Source organism: Pezoporus occidentalis, unplaced genomic scaffold, assembly GCF_034315485.1.
Source record: "Pezoporus occidentalis ecotype Australia unplaced genomic scaffold, CSIRO_AGI_Poc_V1 ctg2, whole genome shotgun sequence".
NCBI lineage: Eukaryota > Metazoa > Chordata > Aves > Psittaciformes > Psittacidae > Pezoporus > Pezoporus occidentalis.
In genome coordinates, this window is record NW_026913855.1 from 15,048,462 (window position 1) to 15,070,369 (window position 21,908).

At 41.8% G+C, this 21,908-nt stretch overlaps 1 protein-coding gene across 9 annotated transcripts in view; it reads left to right on the top strand.

The window, feature by feature from the left end:
* ATXN1 (ataxin 1) overlaps positions 1-21,908 on the top strand; it is a 227,068-nt gene that overhangs the window by 88,097 nt on the left and 117,063 nt on the right. Inside the window, exons 5-6 of one of the 9 annotated variants that reach the window (XR_009964652.1) lie at positions 6,689-6,830; positions 6,941-6,955. The exons of 7 other annotated variants lie outside the window; for them this stretch is intronic. The gene's annotated coding sequence lies outside the window, so the exon portion shown is untranslated. Of the gene's footprint in view, positions 1-3,224; positions 3,448-6,688; positions 6,831-6,940; positions 6,956-21,908 lie in introns of those variants that run through there. One more of the 9 variants, XM_062617963.1, reaches the window with a different exon arrangement.

Consider the following 21,908-nt stretch of genomic DNA (forward strand, 5'->3'; position numbering starts at 1 on the left):
CTCTAAATGTCCAGGTCGCAGAGCATCTGCTGGAGGTGACAGCATGAGGAAAAATAAAACCAGCCACAGCATTGGTTCTGTTGCATGGTTAGCGTCGTGGCCCACGAGAGCAGAGCAGCACAATCTCCTGCAGGAAAACCTGGCGCTTGTAGCTCTTAAAAGCCAGGGTTCTGCTTGTTGAGTCACGCTGCCGTAAATCCTGAACAGCTCCATTGAAACAGAGGGAATTACTCCAGATTTATGCTAGTTTTGATGAAAAGAGGCTTTCCGCTGAATGTCTGGGCAGCCACTCACCAGGTGGAAGGGAAAGAAGTGACTCAGCATTCAGCAGTTGTTGCTGATCGCTGGCTTTTGCCAAGTGCAGAGTCACGGATTTCCCTTTTCGTTTTTTTCTTCTTCTTCTCCCTGCCCCCCTCCTTTTTTCCCTGGGTGAGTGGCTGCTTTGTGCACTCTGCAGAAAAGAGGACATAATTTCTGATGCAAGAGGGATGCAGAGGGGAACAGACCAGCCCGAGTCCTTGTTGTTAGCAAGGAACTTGTGGAGGGGCAGACCACCCTTGCTAGGAGCAATCAGTGCTTTGTTTCAGAGGTTTCGATATTGACTGCTGCTTCTTGCCCACAGGAGATGAACATTTGTAAGAAGGATTTAGCTGCGTAGCTGGCCTTGTATTTCTGTCTGCACAGTAATGACCCAGCTAAGGCCAGTGACAGCAGAGCTTCCCATGAGTGCACAGAAGGGAGTAAAGCGTGTAGCAGAGCAGGGTGAGATGCAGCTGGATGACCCCTGAGCAGCTTCTTGCTTCCCCCCAGATTTGCTGCCACCCTTCTCTGCTTCCCCAGCAAGCTCACCTTCTCTGAGCTAGCAGCAGTGGCCTTTATCTGCACGCAAAACAAAGCAAAGAAAGTGGGCAGAAAAGCCCCATCGCTAGGTTCTAGGGCCATTTGCTGGTTGAGTAGATACTGAGGTTTATTTTGGACTACCCGGCAAGGGGACTCCAAGTTTAGAAATGGTGTTAAGTTATTGCAATGAAAAGTGGGATTTAAAAACTCTAAATGGGGAAGACAATAGCTTACTGTACATCTTTGAAAAACATGGGCTGATGAACTGAAGCTCCCTGAATGTTTCAGCCCATCTGTCTTGTTAGTTTCTGTGTCTTAATCACAGATTTCATGAAGTGTCTAATTTTCCTTTTTTAGCTTTCTGTCTTCCTCTTGTACAAAAGTTAAGGCAGGGAAATCATCTGAGCTGGATTTACTTTTGCATCCAAGAGAAAAGCAGACTATAAAAAGAATTGAGTGGTGTGTGTGTGCTGGTAAACCAAGTTTGTCTGCTTTAGGTTTGAGGGGCAAGATTTTCCCACCCTCACTCCTGATGCTGTGGTGGTTATCAGGAGAGGTGGGGAGCTCAAGTATAGGTGCATACCTTGTAACTGACAGCTTTAATTGTTTTAATTGTCTGGCTCTCATCTATGGCTGTCCAAACAGCATGGACTGGCTCTACTGAAGTCACCAGCAAAATTCCCTTGCTGTCGCTCCCACTGCTGCCACTGTTCCTGGCAGCTGTTGAGATATATTGGCAAGTCCCTGCTCCCTCTTGCACCTCAGGAAGTCTGCAGTGACTCTTTTGAACTGCAGAATTACTATCTATTCATATCTGTGGGGGGAAAATCACAAATCAACCAACACAAACATTCCCCACAAAGTCAGAGCATTTTTAATGACCCCTCTGGGGGGTGTGCATCTCCGGGTTCTTCTGTGTGAATCCATCATGTGGAGCCCACTCAGTTTCTAGCAATAGTGGAATTTTTTGCCACCCCCCACCAGCACAGATAAGGCCATGTATATTTGCAGTGTGTACTATGCAGAAGACACTGATTGACATTAATTAGGAGTGGGTGGTGTGAAAGTGTAAAAATAAAATTCCTTTCTGTCAGGTTTACTATTAGAAGTGAAGCACACGGGTGTGACACTGAGTGCGTGTGAGTGTGCATGTGTGTGTAGAGTGGAGGGTGTCATCATTTATAACAATAGTGGGAGTGAAGCACTACAGGCTTAAATGCCTATAAAAGTCTAGGATTGCAACCTTTTTCTTGCGAGCTGCTCACTGAAACGTGCTTCAAATTGTTTCTTTTCACTTCCAAGTTCAAAATGTGGTGCTAAAAAACATAGAGTGCCGCAGATTGCAACTTATGTCAGTTTAACTGCCCCTGCCTGCTTTGTGCTGTTACAGTGACCATTTTGAGAAGTGATCAGGGGGGACAGTGTTTTTGGTCCGTTTTAGTAGGAGCAGCATTCTGAAATTAAATGAATCACCATTTAGCAAGCTGGTATTGCTCTGGTTGATGATATTAATTCCTTCTCTGTGTGAATACTGAGAATAAGAAGCAATAAATGGATTCCACTGCATTAATGATTCGTGAAGTGTGTTGTCAGATGTGGCTGGCCTTCTCTTATGAAATAAATGGACAATCATCGGTGCCACTTTAAAAGCATATTCTTTGGATCTTAACTGCATTATGGTATCTGAGCTCTAGGACTATTGCTTATGAAATTTCTTCAGTATCTGTTTTATGTGTGTGATACTGCCAGACGGTTATCTGTGAAGCTTTTTAATAGCTGTCTGTCTATCATCTGCTCTACCTGACTGTTTACAGTTGTTCTTTATGCAAGAAAGTACTTCTCAGCCTAATTCACTGGTCCCTGAACTGAGTGACACTGACTGAAGACGTCTTCCCTCTCTTGAGGCCTTTCCATGCCAAACTGCAAGTTTGTGTTTAATTTTCACTGATTATAGATAAAGGACAAATCTTGTTTAACACTTACGAAATTATGTGTTCCCTAATTTGTTCTTATTTTAAATGAGCTCTTGTTAAGTGAACCCCTTTTTATTATTGCCCAGTGGTTTGATGGAAATGAGTTGCTAGTGTCTTCATTTTCTAGCAGAATCTCTCTCTGTTGACAAACTGAACATTTGCTGGTGTAGAGGGTGGGAGTGACACCTCAGCTCTCCTCTCCAAGCCTGCAAGGTGCTGGTAGTACATGCTACAGGCACTGTGAGCTGTGGCTGCTCGTGCTGTGCCTGTGATCGAGATACAGAACTGTTACTTAGGCCTTCTGGTTAAGTAACGTTTTCTAGTACATTATTTAAAGTAGATTTAGTGTACTGGATTTTAAGTTAAGGGATAGTCCTCCTTCTATAAGGAAAATGCCAAATCTGATGCACTGGATTCACTAACATTGATGGTGTTGCTTTAGCATTGTAGTATGTCAGAACTGGCTCAAAAAAAAACAAACAACAAAACCCCAACCTAATCCTCCAAAAAGTCCTGTCTTGCTGATGCTGATCCTTCCCCTTACAGATTTTGGATGATGTGTCATGTGTTACTGAGAAGGAGCATGTGGCTTCAGCGATGAGAGGTTGCTGACCATGGGAACATGGAGCTAAGGGTAGTGCTAGCAGCTATTTTCCAGCCAGCTTTGGCGTTAAGTGTATGGAGTACATGTGATAAAGCATTCCCTATACTGCATCACGGAGACAGGAATTCAGATGTTTCTCCAAATGTGTATTAAAGGCCCCTCTTAATTAGCGTAACTGCGTGTGGTTTGTGATGGGGTGTGTAGGCTTGTAGGCAAGACACTCACTATGCTGTCCTTGGGTGAGCCATTGACATGCGTGGTCTGCAACAGCTCCATTGATGTGGATGGGGGAAATGTTTGAATTAACTGCAGAAGTGTAAAAAGCAATTCACAGGTACGCAGACACTGAGGTTTCCCTGCATAGGGCAAGACACAGTTAATTCAGTTAAGGAAACCACAAGGAAGTTGATTTCTGGGTTTTGGTTTTGTTGTATTTGTTAGTATAGTGGTTTGCTTGCGCTTGAAAGGGTTAAGCAGAGACGGGTTCATGGTTGAAGCTGCAGCGATGTGCACAGAATGCATGGCACATCTGGTGTCAAAGAAGTTACTTATAATCACATATGTGTAGATAAAAATATACTGAGTTTTAAGCAGTGGGTTTTTATTCTGGCTGTAGTTGCAATGGTACTACCAGTTAATCACAATTGAGTTTCTTGCTGTAAACCTCAATTCAGTGAATTAAGCAAAGACAATGTGAACTGTGAAGAGAAAAAAAAGAAGAAAAAAATGGGGGTGGGGGATAGTGGTGTCTTGGTTTAGACTCAGCCGGTAACTCAGCAGCATGCAGCCATTTGCTCACCCCTCCCCTTCCGCCTTCTGGGCAGGATGGGGAGGAGAATCGAAAGAATGCAATTCCTATAGGTTGAGATAAGAACAGTCCAATAACTAAAAGTAAAATATAGTGCTAATAGAAAGAATACCGATAATAATAATAGTAACAGGAAACAAGAGAATCAAAGAATCATAGAATAATTAGGGTTGGAAAGGACCTCAAGATCATCCAGCTCCAACCCCCCTGCCTTGTACAGGGACACCTCACACTAAACCGTGTCACCCAAGGCTCTGTCCAGCGTGGTCTTGAACACCGCCAGGAACGGAGCATTCACAGCTTCCCTGGGCAACTCATTCCAGTGCCTCACCACCCTAACAGTAAAGAATTTCTTCCTTATATCCAATCTAAATTTCCCCTGTTTAAGTTTTAAGCCGTTACCCCTTGTCCTATCACTACAGTCCCTAATGAAGAGTCCCTCCCCAGCATCCCTATAGGCCCCCTTCAGATACTGGAAGGCTGCTATGAGGTCTCCACGCAGCCTTCTCTTCTCCAGGCTGAACAGCCCCAACTTTCTCAGCCTGTCTTCATACAGGAGGTGCTCCAGTCCCCTCATCATCCTTGTGGCCTCCTCTGGACTTGTTCCAACAGTTCCATGTTTTTCTTATGTTGAGGACACCAGAACTGCACACAATACTCCACATGAGGTCTCAGGAGAGCAGAGTAAAGGGACCTGCTGGTCATGCTTTGCATCACCTCCTTCCGGGAGCAGGGGGACCTGAACGAATTACCTGACTGGGTTTAAACCACGACAATGCTCCTTTTGATGCAGCCCAGGATGCGGTCAGCTTTCTGGGCTGCAAGTGCACACTGCCAGCTTATGTTAAAGCTCGGAAAACACAAGTGATGCACAATACAGTTGCTCACCATTCGCCAGCCGATACCCAGCCTGACCCAAGCAGTGATTTGCCCTTCTGGGTAACTTCCCCCAGTTTCTGCACTGGGCATAACGTGCTGTGGTATGGAATACCCCTTTGGCTACTTTGGGTCAGGTATCCCGTCTCTGCTTCCTCCCGGCTTCTTGTGACCATCCTCACTGGCAGAGCATTAGAGACTGAAAAGTCCTTGATCAGAGTAAGCACTACTTTGCAACAACTAAAACATCGGTGTGTTACCAGCATTGTTCTCAAGCCAAAACACAGTACTGCACCAACTACTGGGAAGAAAAGTACAGGATTTGTCCTGTTACAGCTGAAACCAGGACAAATTAAAAGACCATGTTTGAAGTCATCCTCAGACTGTTTCTGTGTGTAAGGCCCTGTCAAGAAGTGTTCTTGGGAGAGTTATTTAGGACTTAAAATGTTCAATGCACATTCAGTGTCTTCTAGAATGAGATCTCTAGTGACTGAAGAATCTTGTGACCTTTGGGATTGTATTTCTGTAGCTATGGGTAGTGTTCCTTCTTGGTGACTTTAACCACTGAAATCAAACCTACCAGTATAGTGCAGGGGTGTCCCACCAGTAATATATAACATGCAAAACCTAGGTCTTGATCTTCATACACATGGAGGCCACTTTACGCTCTTGGGGCAAGTAAAAAGGTCTTGAACCAGGTATAAATGGTCTTATTGCCTTCTTGCCCTTTTCACACTGATTAATATATTAGGCTCTCTAAACATGAAATACACAAGTAAGATGTGGGTGGGAAAACACTGTGTAGATACATATCCTACAAAGATTGGGTAGCTATTTGTAAGCTTGATTTAATTAGTTGGGCTGACATATGCAATCCGTTCAGCTTTGTGGGGGCTGGACAGTTTGTGGGCAAGCAGGAGGGAAATCCTTCAAGAGATGTGTCACTGTAGAACATTCTCATACTAAAGTTTGTGGGGAAAAAGGAAAGTACAATAAGAAAATGTGCTCGTGATCATCCATGCCATGAACATCTTTTAAAACCAGAGTCTGTTTCATATGGTTCTTCAGTTGTCACTGCTTTTCAGTTCCCTGTTATAAAACAGAGCATTAAATTATTTTTAACACAATGTATAGGGACAGGGCTTGAAATAGTTCTTAATCAGTTGGACCAAGTCGTGGCTGCATTGGAAGATGCTTTCCTGTCAGTGTTTATAGAAGAAAATAGTGTTTGCACAGTTCAAATGCTTTTCATGTCAGCTCTGATCACATTTGTTTGCAGCCTAAGAAAACAGAACATCAGTTTTCGTCTCAAAACTATTTTAACAAAACTTTTAAAATACGCGTTGAATGTATTTCAGAAACATGGTAGTATTGAAAATGTTACTGTAACTACAGCTATAAAGTTAGAACAGCGCTGCTGTTATTTTTGGAGTGTGTCTAAACCAGTGATTTTTCAAGTGGAAAGGTTGGCAGAATTTTATTGTCATGTTAAATTCGAAGTTACTTGCTTCCTTCTTCCATCCCATCCAGTTATAGTTATCTATTCAGTAAAGAGCAGAATGCAGCAATGCAGGATTTGCTTTGCAGGGACCACATAGGGAATCTACATGCAGCAAGTCAATGAGTGCGTGAGCATCTTGGGTCTCCTTGTGTCTGTATCCATGGTGCTCCCCTCGGATGAGGAAGCTGTAGTGCCTCCCCTGCTCAGATGGCTGAATCAAGCTTGGAGGTGGGCTTGTGCAGTGGCCCGAAGAGCAGCATGTCAGGGATTTGAGTTGGTGTCTCCCAAGTGCCACCCTGGGGCTGTCAGCGTGGCATCATTCTTTCTCTGTTCTGCAGTTTGACGACCTGGGATGGGTTTAATACTGAGTGATGGTCATAAGTGTGCTGTTCAGTGCCATTGACTTGCATCTGTGAAATTCCTTCTGTTGTGAAAGGATGCTGTGGGGCTGCTGACATAAGTTGTCTGGGAAGCTTTCTTTGCTGAGAGTGTTAAAAGTGGCAATAATGTTTCCCCTTTGCTGAGAGTGTTTTTTTGCTATGAGCATCAGTAATGCTTTGGTGGGTGTGTTGCTTTTTTCAGAGCTGTGCTTTTCATTTTTCACTTGCACTTAAATAGTAAACCAATGTTTTGTAACACCAGCATTTTCAAATCCTGTGATCACTGAAGTTGCCAAATGATTATTTACTGGGAGTAGAGGTTCTTCATTGTATAATCTTTGTGCTAAATCAGAAGGAATAGTGCTTCAGGATTTTTTTTTTAATAGAAAAAATCATAATAACTTGGTATTCCATGGCTCACATAAATTGTTCAAAGTCAAAAGACCATTTGCTTCGAGGCTGTGCATAATGATCTCATTTGTTATGTGGTCTGCCCAGGCTACTCTCAAGACGTGTAGGATTTCCTCCTCTGTAATGTTTCTGCATCACTGTAATAGATTTGAATACTACATAGATATTTGGCCATCTGGTTCTCTTAATTCCACTGAATTTACCAGAAGAAAAAGTAATGTATTATGCCTTTCTAAATATAGTTCTTTTTCCATGATTGAAAATTGAGTATTCTGTAGTTCTCCTTTGTTGCAATTTGCATATTCTTAGGAAAAGTAAACTCGAGTATTGTGGGATTTTTTTTTTAATTTTTTCATATTATTTTGGGATCCAGATGTTCTCCAACTCTACAAACCAAGGAAAGGTATTAGTAGCCTCTTTTCTTCTCCAGATTCTAGTAAAACCAAAGATCTTAAAATGCCTTAGAAGGAAAGGAAAGGCAGTGTGAAAAGAAAGCTAGCCTGCTGGGAGGAATAATTTAAAACAGAAATCTGAGGCACTTCCGGGATAAATCCCAAACCTAATAAAACTCTTTGTGATTGGGGTTTCATCTTGAAATTGGATTTCTCGTTTGGAGCCCTCCACTGGCACAGTGTTTTGTGAGAGGGTTCGGCGTGTGTTTCAGGATTAGTATGAGTGGTTTCAGTTGCTGCATCAGAGTTGCTGGACGCATGCTTGAAGTGGTTCAGATCTCACTGTGTAGATGTACCACGACTTCAGTGAGTGAATATGAATGCAACGACCTCCTCAGTGCCACTAGGAAGACAAGTGGTATTCCTAACAGTGAGAAGAAGAGGGACCAGCACTTCATGTGATGACAGTTTCTGTTTGCCAGCCAAGTAAATGTGTCAGGAGGTCACCGATGAGTATCTATGGCAACCGGGGGACTGAGAATGGCTCTGCTGGGCCAGTGTTGCATGTTGGGCAGGACCCCAGGCAATGAACTGTGATATGACCTGATTAGGACTAAGCTACTAACTGAAATTGATAGTATTTATCAGCCACAGTCTTTAAAAATCAGTGGAAAGCAGGAAAAAAAAGGACCAAGGAGGTTTGTCTGATATCTTTCCAATTAAAAAAAAAAAACAAAAAAGCAGTTCAGTACACGTTAACTTGTGGTAAGCCTGATCTCTGGAGAGAAGAAAGATATTTCTCATTTCTGCTAGGAATGGTTTTACTCTGTGTTGTCTTATTTTTTCTTTAAATTTATTTTCTTAAAGAAGTCAGACTTGTCAGCATTGTTACAAACCAAGCCCAGGCTTGCCATTGGGCCAGCCATAAATTTTGTAAGTGACATTTCTTTTGCAGACATTAAAAAGGAAAAGAAAAAAAAAAGAAAAAGCACCAAGTCTTTCAAACCTTTGATGAAAGAGCCAGAGGCTTCAATACTGTTGAAATCCAGTCTGTGGGGTGGGTTAACTGAATTCCCAGTGTAACACTATTAAAGCAACTGTCGTAGATAATAAATGGTGATAAGTTGTATGACTCACTTGAGGGGTCATTATTTTTGTTTGGCCTGAAAGCCGATGCTGTTTGCTGGGCTGTAGCAAGGAAGATGTCAGCCTGTGTCACATGTGCCATCTAAGTGGCATAGCAGAAGAGTGAGGGCAAGTTTCCTTGGTGACCACTCGGGTACAGGCTGGGGAGAGGACATGAGTTGCCAACTATTTCTTTGGCCTGTAACACACATTATTAAAATCTACTATGAAAGTGTGCTGCATGTTACTTTCCCTTCACCACCTTTCATTTTGTACTGCAGTGTGGAAGCCTAAAAGGTAGTACTGCAGTATGTACATCAGGGGTCAAAGAGTTACAGCTTTACACTGTGTTATTGATGGGATTAATAATCTCCTGGATGCATCACAGTTTGCTTTATATTAATGGACACACACATAAATAACATGGTAAAAGTCATTGCACATAAATACTGTGATAAAAATCTGCAGTTCATCTGGGTGTCCTTCTTCCCAGGGGACTGCTGCACTCTTTACAACCTGAAGTTTTGTATCTGACGCACTTGTTACTGCTGAGATGCTCATCTGTAGCATGACCCAATGCTCTGATCCTTAGTTTGCTCAAAGCCAACCTCACACCCCCTCCCTGGTGAGCATTGCATGTTCCTCTCAGACCCTCATATTGATTTTTCATGTTCCTGTGTTCTGTTGGGTCACCACAAGCTCAGCAGTGTGCTGGCTGCTGCAGGGACATCAGTTTCAACCACAGGGGAGCCAAGACAGGTATGCTATGTTGCTTTTTGACATGCATCCTCCGCACAAACATGGAGCAACAAGAATAGACATCTAGGTCTTCTGTTTCTGTGCTGAGCAGAATGTTACCACAGAGCACTGTCATTCAGCAGGAATAAAGGTATATAAAAGTTGAAAAGATTGGCAGGATCACAAAACCGTTGTCTCTTTCAAACCTCTGCAAAAGTAAATGCTTGGTAAGTCTACAACTGGTTCAGTAAGGATGTACAGCTCAAGTTGTAAATTTCTCTTCTGAGATAAAATCTGGTTATTGTTTAATGAAATAGAAAGTCAAGGCTATAAATTGCAAACAGTTCCAATGTTTATTGTCCACAAGATTGTGTGGCTTTTTTTGGTTTATTTTCTGTCTTCTCGCATCAGTATGTAAAAGTTTACTGTGCTAAGTCCGAGTGACAGAGAACATGGTTTGTTCTGGCACAAGGAGGACAGCCAGGCAGTGTTTCTCCAGGTTCAGAAGGCCTAGAGGGGCTGCTGCAAAATGTTGCTGGAAAATTACTTCATAAATCCTTTCCCAAGTGCCTGGATCCCAAAAAGCTTTTCTGTGCTACTGAATTTACTGTGCTAAGGGTGTGTGTGCTGGGACAGTGCATTCTAGCGGAGCAGGAGCAGGAACAGAGTGCTTGTCCGTGAACTGTAAAATGACCATGTCCATACAGTCAAGTCCAACTTGCTTTATAACCCTGTCATGACATTATTGTATTATGATATGATACTTGCTGTCTGTAGTGGGGGCAGGAGCTGAAGCAGAGCCTTGCTGAAAAAAGCATCCCATCTGGGATATGATGAGTTTGAAATAATTTGACTCGTGGTTATAGTGCTGTTTTCATCCATACTTCTTGGTTTTAGGGGATACCTGTGACCTGAAGGCTAGTATGATCAGTTGCTTTCATTCTCTGTGGTTGGGAATACAAAGACAGTACATGGATATGGTCTGTTCACCAGGATTTGGTGCAGAGGATCCACCCGTAGTAATGAGATGCAGTTCTTTAGAGATTAAGTGTTTTTTAGCAGATGGGATGGGATGGGTGAAAACCATGCAGTGTCACCAAACCCATCTCCTGCCAAATTGGGCAAAAATGTTTGAAGAAATAGCCTATTTTTTTTCATATCTAAGCACTTGACTTGAAATATTAATGAAAATAAAAGTGGATTATCTCTCTCTTAAATGCATTGAACCACTGGAAATGTTTTTAAACAGGCAAACTACAAATTCTAAAATACGTATAGCTAATTTACCACAAACAAGGCATGCTTGTTTCTTCACTCATTTGCTTCAGAGACACTGTTAAGTTTGTTTTCTGTAACACATGCAGACGTTACATAGAGAACAGTAGAAAGTTGAGGACTAACAGCAGTGATGGCAGAAACACAAGTTTAGCTTCTTATTAGATAAAAAAGGGTTTTGCTTATAAATTCCAAAGTTGCTATAGTTTGCTATATAGTTGCTATATACTTGCTATCTACTTTGCCCAACCTCATTTTAAGACATTTGTTCTGCTCAAAGATGCAAAGAATTATTTTCTTTATTCCCCAGAGCACTTTGTTGGTTTAGATAATAACCCTTTTTTTTTTTTTCCTGTAATTTTTGTTCAGCACATGAGATTAAACAGTTTCAGATCGAGGGCTGGCCCTCTTTAATTGGAGTTTCAGGAAGCAGAAAAAGGGAGTGCTAACAGCATACCTTCAAATAAATCATGATTAATTGCATTGTAGAAATGCTCTGACTTTATTTGAATGTGCTTAACAAGCCTTTACTGACTACCACCAGTTTCTGCTGTTTGATAACTAAAACTGAGAGTACCTATAAATACCTATTTGAATATACTCCTGGTCCTACTTTCGCTGCTAGAAAGCACAAGCAGTAGTTCTGCTGCAGGCTGCTGTTGGCAGTGAGGAAGAGCTGTCAGTGAGAGCAGACTGGATCCTGAAACTGGACATCTTGTGTGTACAGCTTGGGTACAGCTCTTCTTCCTCAGCAACAGCGAGCATCAAAGTCTGTTTTTTGAAAGAGGACTCTGCTTTTCTCACCTTCATTTCCCTGCTTAGTGCCCTTTCCCTTGCTGTTTCTTAAAAAAAAAAAAAAAAAGGCCTTTCCCAGTCCCCTACCCATTGTACAAAAGACTTTCACAGTGTAATTGGCCAGATTTGAGTTTTTCATTGCTATTAGAGAAGCCTGCATGATAAAACATTTCTGTGCTGTTGAATGTATTTGTAGTATTTCCGTCTGTGCACTGTCACACTTGGGACTTTGGGGGCCTGGCTATTTTGTAAGGCAAATTCTTTCTTGCTCACTGCTGCTAGTGCGCGGTTCTGCTTTCTCCAGGGTTGGTCTCTCCAGAAGTCACTCTTGCCATATCAGGAAGTGGAAGATGCTCATTTTGAAGGGGGGCAGGTGGAGGAGTAAAGGATGAAAAGAGTAATTTTTGTGCTGTAAGCTGCTGTTGCTGAAGTAATGCCACACACTTGATGTATCGGCCATCAGTTAATCTATTGTACCACTTTGCTGTTCATCATCTTCATCAATGTGTTCAGCAACGGTGGTGAAGGTTAACCTGGGAGAGGAGATTGCAATTCATTGAGATGCAGTAGGGAGAAACCCTCATTAAAAAGTGGCAGTCAGAGGGGCCCCAGCCTGAATAGAAAACACATCCCCAGAAGACAGTTCCTCTGGCTTTGGTGTGATGAGTACTGCCTTTCTTAAACGGAGGTCTGTGGTAAAGTCAGAAAGGATAACTGTCTTCTATAGCTTTGTGTTACTTCACAACTAAGGAAGGAGAAAAGCTTTCCTCTTGAAAGCCTGATGTAGCCAAGACCCGAGAAGCTCTGGATTCTCTGTTAGTGGTATTGTTGCTGCTAACTTGCAGTCTCATCTGGGGGCATTGCACTGAATTGCTATGTGTTTCTCTTTTCCTCTTTTTCTTACACTATGGGGTTTAAATCCCCTCCTTTTGTATATGGGAAGGCTTCTTGCAGGAGTCAACTGAGTGGCATTTTCCACGCTCCATTCTGAGCAACGCAGCCTGAAGATCTCCTAATTTTATGCTGATGATGCCTTCTTTCTGAAATTATATAATGGCAAGGTGCTGTGATCCGAGTGCTTAGCTGGACAAGAAGGAGTGTCAAGCCATCTGTCCTGAGAATTGATTCCAGTTAGCTTTTATGAATTTGATGTGTTCTTTTGATGATTTTTTTTTTTCATGTCCTGCCTTCTAAAGGAAGTAAAGGCAAAAGCAATGCTTTAATCTGTTATCAGCTCCATAGGTTCCTGTTAGGGCTTTTTTGAGTTTTTGGTGTTAGAAAAAAAGAAAAAAGAAAGAAAGAAACCAGGGCCTGTTACTAAAAACAGATTATCAGCAAGGAGAATGATCAGCAGGATGTTAACCAGTGTCTGGAAGAGAAATTGAAAAGCCATGTATCATGTGAAGGAGCTACAGGTTGAGAGTTGGGTCAGGAAGATACAGGAGATGGGAGGTAAACTATCAGTAAAGTGTATACAGGATAGCTGAAAATAGCTGGGAAAGGATAGGAAAAAGTGAAAGCGGAGAGACTGGAAAGTAACCGAAGGTGCTGGCAGTGGATCTGAGGAGCAGGAGGCTCCTTAGTTGTATATAATACTTTAGTAGTGTAAAAGGCTGGAGTTTATTATTCTTGGTGGTCTCATAAGAGCTCAGGCTTTTATATCTTACCTCTCTGGAAAAAGAGTGGCTGCAGAGTGAAGCGGTCTGCCACAGCAGACATAAACCAGTTGTCGTAGAGGTCTTGTCTTCTGTCCCTCTTACGCAGTCAAGGGAGTTGAAAAGCAATGGGATGTACGCAATTCCTGTCCTAACCTTTGTCCCACCCCATCCTTTTGAGTTTTCTTAACCTTAGCTAGCTAATGCTCCAGTGGCAAAATACAAATCCTATCATCCTTGCTGCTAGGAAAAGTGTGGTGGTATTTTTAAGTGTGTTTTAAAGGAATCCAGTGGTGAGGTGCTTCATGGTGGAGGTTTAATTTTTAAGTATGGTTGTTTAGCTTTGCAGTTTATTCCTCCTCCTCAGTTGTGCTTATGCAGATTGTCTTTCAGATAATGCAGAAGAAATAATGTCCAGTTCTTTCACTCTTTACTTCGTTTTTCTTAAATTAACAAACTGGCTTACTAGAAACACATTTTGAGAGGAAAAGGTTGTTTTTCTTGGAATTTTCATGATATCTGACACTAAGGGATCTCATTAGCAATTAAGAAATAACTTTACTTTTCATAACCATACTGTACTTCTTTTCGTGTCATGCATATATCTTCCAGTCTTTCTCATCTAGCAACTTCCCATGAAATTCAGCTTAATTTAATACTAGTTGCAAGTTTTTGCATTGTTATTCTAATCTTAGTTCTTTCCAAAAGAAAGGCAAATTACAGAAAAAACCCTTGTGAGGTATGAACTCCTAGATGATGATATCAATTTGCTTTTCACAGTTAGGCACAATAAATTACTTTTCATTGCAGGTGAAATTTGCTGCACTGACATGTTTCCTCCTCCACAGAACACAGCTGGGTTCTGAGACAGGGATAAAGAAATAGCAGTCATGAAACTGAAGCAGCATTTAACTTTTTATTTAACTTCATATTTATCTGCTTGATAAGCTACATGATAAGCTGGATGGATGAATTATTTTCCTGTTGTATTTTAATTTCCTGTTACCCGTGAGGAATTTGCACTTAACTTTGCAAGGAGCATAACATTACAGTACAAAAAACCCAGAGCCCAGAATCCTACAAGTCTTGCTTTTTCAAAATTCTTCATGTGAAAATAATAAAAGCGCAGCTCTTCTGCATAGGAAATGAGGAAAGAAATCTCTTTGAGTCAAGTACACTTTTGACAAAGCAGATTTTATTTTTTTATGGCCTGATTCAGTATTAGATTATTGAAGTCTCATTCCATCTTAATTTTATCAATCAGTGGAATTATTTCAGCACAGACCTGGCACAGGGGATGGCAGAGTTAGCCTATCTTGTGTGTAATTATTCTCTAGTCTGCATGGGTAAAAAGCACCTTCTGGAGGCCAGCAGCACTGCTCTGTTAAATCTGCTGCAGGTGTGATCTGAGGCATTGAACACTGAACTTTAGGTACTTTAAACAAAACTTTGAAAGTAATTTTTTGTTGTTGTGAGCACACCAAGGATTTATTACGAGAAAATGGGAGTAATACCCTTGCCCTGTAAAAAGCCCCAGAGGCAAAACTTGACTTGCTATTTACTCCAAAGGCAGTGAGTTTGTCTGCTCTTGGTGAGAGTTATACAGGGGTGAGCCCTACCAGAGAAACACAGTTATTAACTCCCTTGCCCTAACCTGTGATATAACCCTCTTAGAATCATAGAAGCATAGAATAATTAGGGTTGGAAAGAACCTTAAAATCATCAACTTGCAAACCCCCTACCGTGGGCAGGGACACCTCACACTAAACCATGCCACCCAAGGCTCTGTCCAACCTGGCCTTGAACACCACCAGGGATGGAGCATTCACAACTTCCTTGGGCAGCCCATTCCAGTGCCTCACCACTTTTACGGTGAAAAACTTCCTTCTTATATCCAATCTAAATTTCCCCTGTTTAAGTTTTAACTCATTACCCCTTGTCCTATCACCACAGTCCCTAATGAAGAGTCCCTCCCCAGCATCCCTATAGGCCCCCTTCAGATACTGGAAGGCTGCTATGAGGTCTCCACGCAACCTTCTCTTCTCCAGGCTGAACAGCCCCAACTTTCTCAGCCTGTCTTCATACAGGAGGTCTTCCAGTCCCCTGATCATCCTCGTGGCCTCCTCTGGACTTGTTCCAACAGTTCCATGTCCTTTTTATGTTGAGGACACCAGAACTGCACACAATACTCCAAGTGAGATCTCAGGAGAGCAGAGTAGAGGGGCAGGATCACCTCCTTCGACCTGCTGGTCATGCTCCTTTTGATGCAGCCCAGGATACGGTTGGCTTTCTGGGCTGTGAGTGCACACTGCCAGCTCTTCTATGACTTGAGTTCATTGTGGTCTCTGATACCATGCTTTTACTTGCTTCTCCTGTTAAAGATGACCCCTCTGTGTCTGTGTGTTTATAGGGAGAAGATGGAGTGATAGGCAGTAAATATCTACAGTGTGTATCTGACAGCAGAAGTCAGAGAAGGTTGCCTATCTTTCAGGTTGTGGAGTTACATCCTACAAAATTAAGTGTTTTAAAATCTAGCATTTTAAATGGCCAAATCAGTTTGTGCCTTTATAAACATTTCAGGACATGCAATTGCAATGTATGTGTTTGTAAGATTCAACATGTAATTTGTGCTTTAGAAACCATGCTGGTGCTAGAGTCTTGTCTGTATTTCACAGCTGTATCTGTAAAGGTAAGAGCTATCGGATCTGGTTAGTCTTGGCTTGTTTTCCAGAGCAGGCAAGTCGCCTGCAACCCTCCATTTCATGTTAATGGGCCTCTGGGCACACACAGCGCTACTGTGAAGGCCAGCTATGTAGGTCCCGATGTATGGATTGGTACCTAATTTAGTGTATTTAGTATTCAGGGGTGAAAATGTTGGCTTAGTATTATTTCTCCCTGGCACTCCTGTTCCACTGTATTGCTCATGTGTTTGAGACAGGAGCTGTCATTCACTGTATGCCTGTACAGAAGCCAAGTAGGTCAGTGCCTCTAGGTACTACTGTATATTATATATCTCCCCATGGGTGAGTTATCACCCTCTATTGAATCTCGCTGTAGATATTTCTTATGAAACATTTCAGTGGAGTTCTGCTTGTGTTACCCTAGTCCTGGGGATTGCCTGAGCCTTGGATAAGCAAAGGTAGACAAAGCAAGCTCCATCTCTTTAACAGGTTCCCGGAAGGGCAAGCAAGGGAGTTGTCTCTTCCTGAAAATTTGAACCAGAAGAGACACAATGGCAAAAGCAGCCAGAAGACAGACTCTGAGCCCAAACTGCATATAAATCTCCTCTACCCTAAGCTGATCTATTGTTTGGTGCAGCATTCCCCTCTTCCCTGAGCCTCTTTTGCCCAACTTCCCTCTTAAGTGGCTCATCTTTATCCTCTTTTGCTTGTACCTCCACTCACTCTCCTTCCATTTGGCTGATCTCTTCCTCACTGAAGGCAGAGCCTCATGTTTCACTACCAAACCAGCTTCAGGGGAGCAGGCGACCCAAGGGCTGTCAATTTGCATGTCTTCTACTGAGACACAGTAGCTTGCTGCTTGCTTACTCCAGGTCTGTTTCAAGGCAGAGGAGACTAAAATAGCTTAAAATACTTATCACTGTTGAAGGTGAACATGTGACTGCCTCAGACTGCACTGCTACCAAAAGCTTACTGAAATAACATGTGGTCTGTTGCCATCTGCTTACACCTCTTTCTTCTACCCTCCGTTGCTCTTGTCACTCCAGGCTGCTGCAAGCTCTTCAAAGCAAAGACCATCTTCTCTGTCTTTGCAAAGCGCATGCTGCTGTGGCACCTTCCCCACCACATCTTTGCTTAGCTCTCCACAAATAATAGTAATAGAGGTAATAGTTTTATAATGTAGTCTTAATGGGGATGTGGGTTGAACCAAACAGGAGTTTCATTTTGTGGTATCTACCCAGTTGTAACTCATCCCTAATATGAATTTGTTGGTAACACTCAGATCTCAGGTATTGATCAATGATGTAATTGTCATCCTATAGTAGGACAGATGATGTAATTCTTAGCCAGTTACAAAAGACAGTTACTAAAGACAGCGACCTTGAGACAGATCAGATGGTTGAGCAGCATAGATGGGTCACTGATTATAAAATGCCCTTAACTGTCATCTGTTAATTACTGGGGAGGAATAACTATAACAAAATGCCAGCATGTCACCAAAGATTCAGCATTTATTGACTTTTACCAGCAGTTACATATTCTTGTTTTGACAGGTGCCTTTTGATGGCTTTGTTGCTTTGGCCTTCATTTCAGCTTACTTTGGGGTAGCATAAAACCTGGCTCTTGTGAGCCCAAGGAAAACATTTGTTTCAGATAACAAGTCACACATTAAAAAAAAGTAATAATTTAAAGTAGAGGTGGATGTGATACAAGGAATGCTCATAAATGGGAAGAAAATCCATGGCAGAGTTTTGCCAGTTGGAAAGCCAAGCTCTGTGTGTGTGTCCCCAACTGGAGATGGCTTAAAATACACATTTGAATAAGAGGTAACATCACTTTTTGTTTGAGTGCTTAATGAAAGAAAAAAGTGATGAGCATCGACCAGCTTTTGCTTTTAGATAAACAGTAGGCACAATTCAAGAAAGGTCATGGAGAAAAAAGAAATAAAACCACTTGCTATGATTGCTAATAACATGGTTGAGAGAAAGTCATATTTTTATCTCAGTGGAAGAAGGCTCTGTGCAAGTGTAAGAAACATTCATCCTGAATCCTGGAAAGAAAAAACAAGGAGGTTTGAAAAGACAAATGGTTGAAGAGCTATTTTTGGCTCCACTATTGGTATTTTATTCCTAACTACTTATGCATTTCTGGCCTAATATTTGCTATTTCATGTCAATTTTTTTTGGATATTTTGGTTCCTTTCTCCTCAGTAAACTGGCACATTTGCAAGATAAGTATTAAACTGAGTAACCTGCCAAAGATTTCTCTTTGGCACTACTTACTAAAAGTAGTGGAAGAAGTTAATCGTTTGCATGGATTTGTGACCCAATAAAGAAGACTACAAGAGAGTGATCTGGTTAATTAATTACTGCAATGAATTGGTATTAGGAAATCATAAGAGACATAGCTCAGTCGAATTTTGTGTTTTCCACGTTTTGTTGAGGCACTAGTTTCTCTGTTATCTTGTATTTGAAACTAATGAGTATTATAGACAATTTAATTTTCTGAGCTCTATGAGCATGGGCTTTGTATTGTTGAATACAATTTCCTTGTCATGGACATTTGAGGTCTTCTGTTTTCCTACATTATTTGCTTATGTATAGTATTATCAATATCTAGAGGACTCCTAATATGTAAGATCTTATATTCCATTAAAAGCAGTTAAGATATTAAAGTCTGTCCAGTTCTTATGTGCAGAGGGCCTGCCTTAATGAGAATTCCAGTTTTCAGAGGGATGAAATAAGAACTTTGATGGATGTGGTCCTTCAGCAGTATTTCTTTTCTAAGTGTGCAATAAATCTGGGTGTAGATAATTGAAATTGTGAGAAAATAATGAAAAGAGGGAAATTACTTTAATCCTGTAATGCCACAGGAAATAGAAAATCTCTTACATACACTCTGCCCTTGGGATTAAGCATATGTCCTCATTTTTAAGCAAGCTTCTGCCATGGAGTTCAGCCACTTGAAAATTAAGTTTCTTTGGCAGGCAGAGGCTTCAGTTGTGTGGGGAGGCATTCTTCACTGAGCTCTGAGCCCAGCTTCTGGGTGCTCTCCTCTCCTTTATGGTTTCATTATTCTTACCCCTGATTTAGAATCATAGAATCATTTAGGTTGGAAAAGACCTTCAAGATTATCAAGTTCAACCATCAACCTAGCACTGCCAAGTCCACCACTAAGCCATGTCCCTAAGTCCCAAGTCCCTGACTAACCTGTCTCATGTCCCTAAGTCACCTTTTTGCTACACCTCTTATCATGGTTACAAAGCTATGGCAGTAATGCTTCATACCCTACCTACGCTGGTAGGGTAGTAAAGGTCAGGTATTTCTATATTTCCTACTAGAAATAGGTGGGTTTGAGGACACCTGAACTAAACAACGTTTCTGAGGTACAGTATGATGGGGCTCAGATCTGTGACTTTTATCTTAAAAGGCTTTCAGAAAGTCCCAGCAGTTCTTTAGGACCACTTGAAGACCTGTTCCCAGCTCCATGGTTTCCAGTGGAGGATCTGAGGGATCAGCCCATCTGTAGCTCTGCTCCACCCCTACATTTGGAGGCTGCCTGCCTGCTGTTTTTTAAAATCGTTCTTGCCAGCACAAGAATGTGGGGAGGAGAGGAAGTAGTAAGCACCAAGGTCTGCAAGTGAAGTTTGTCCTGGTAGGAAGGTCCCATCCAGCAAATGCAAAGATCCCATGTAAGTGTGACCTATTTTGCATTTTCTTTTTTCCTCTGCTTGTATCTTTCCTATAATCTGGGAGGTCTAGCATCAGTCTTGAAAAGATGCTCTGCGAGGCATAAATATGGAATGTTCCATGGGAGAATTTGCCTGCCCACCTCTCTTTCAGTAAAATTACAAAGTCAGACTTTTTGCCTGTTTCAGAAGTGCTACCTGAGGAGAAAGTGACTTTACAATCCTCTCTCTGTCATGCTGTAAACCTGGGTGGTAGTCACCTTAGGGGAAAAAATGTTTCATACCCAGTTGTTCTTTTCTTCTGAGGCTCAGCAGCCGTGGTGGTCCCCTCTGCAGAGGGTTCAGGAGTGCAACTGGCACCTAGAAAATGAAAAACACTTGAATCATTTGCATAGTGGATCAGAATACAGCCCACCCAGCTGCCAGAGCAAAGACCACAGACTTTCACATTTGAGTCATCTCCTGAAAAGTTACATATTTTTATGAAGCAAGAACTAAGTGTTTGTTTTAAAGTAATTTTATTTGCTTTTTTATAGCTGAATTATCTGATTCTTAGATGGTGAAGGTTATGTATCAACAGGATTTTCTTGCTGCCTTTCTGTATCTACTGAACTACAATGTCAGAGTTTGTCCTTGCTTCCAGTCATAAGAACAATTGTTTGATTCAAGTGTGAATATCAATGCTTGTGTCTATAGAAACCAATCAACACTTCCTCCTAATTTTTGTAAATAGGCTGTGACTGTGACACTGGGATTTCCTGTCTTCTGCATATCCGAATCAAAAACCTTGTGCATACAAAGATGTCTTGTCTTCTGCATTCACCATCTACTATCTCTTTTTAGGCATTATCTTTATTACAGACTGTATTTCTCCGGTTGAGATATGTCCAGACATCACTGGAGCCTATAATCTTTCATTTTTATTTTACATCATGGATTTATTTAAGGGACTTTCTCAGTAATAGCTGTAGGAAATAGCAAGTAATGTAAGAAGAGCTGATTGAACTGCTTACAATCAGAATTGCACAACATTTAGTATTTTTCCAGGATAACCTTTTAAAGTGACATTTTTCCAAACTCGGTGGCAGTTTCATGTTGATTTTTCTTCCTTTTTACATTTCAGCATGAATGATTCAGGTTGTTTTGAGAACAAGATACAAACCATTGCATTTATGTACCTTCTTAAAAAATAGGCCAGCTGTTTCGTTGAGTAGCTGTGTAGCAGCTTCACATGTGGGGGTGGATATTTGAAATTTGGCTGTAGAGTTGCCCCAGTATCAGGGATCTGCCATGTAATTTGCAGGAAAACGTGTCCGTAATCAGTCAGTTTATAAACTCTGAAATGTCTCATTTTGTACCTAAACAGCAGGAGCTTTTTAGATAGTGCTGCACTGAGCATACTATATTTTAAAGATGTAGGACTTGCTTTGATATTGCTACATCTGTCTACCAAGGAGCGCTGTGGTCTTAGGCATAGGAAGCAAAAGGAAGGAGGTTGTCCTCCCCTATTTTCAGTAAAGCTGTTGATTGCCCAAACAGGTTCAGAGGACAAGGAAGGGATGAAGAGGGAATACAAGCTATGGGAGATGTGTTCAGGAGAAGTGTTGGGAATCATGAAACTGTCTGAACAAGGAGATGAAGGGGATGGTTATGTCTGCAAGCACTAAGTGTGGGCACAGCATTTTGGAGCTGGTGCGACTGTCAGGGGTTCTATTGAGATTAAGATGAAGACCCAGGGGGAAACTGAGATGAACAGCCTGATGAGGGAAGCAGCAGGTCTGAAGCCACAGGAGAGGAGGTCAGAGGGAAATCTGTTCTGTACACTGAGATGGAGTTTGTAATTCCTGAGGCTGTAGGAATGCTCCTTGTTCTGTCTGGTGTGAAAATACAAGACCATTTCACCTCTGGTTGTTCGTTATAGTGCAGCCTCATAGCCCTAGTGAGATAGCAAACTAAATTATGCAAGTGCTGTACCTCTGCATCAGTATGAAAACCCTGGTGTGAAACCACACAGTTTAATTAAACTGCTGCTAAGTCTGTTTCAAGTGTCTAACTTCACACTGTTCGATATTCATGATGAGGAGCATTCAGGCAGTTTGTTCAAGCAGCTCAGTGGTGGAGAAGCAATCTCCAAGAGGATGCAACAAGTGTCTTGCTGGCACTAGT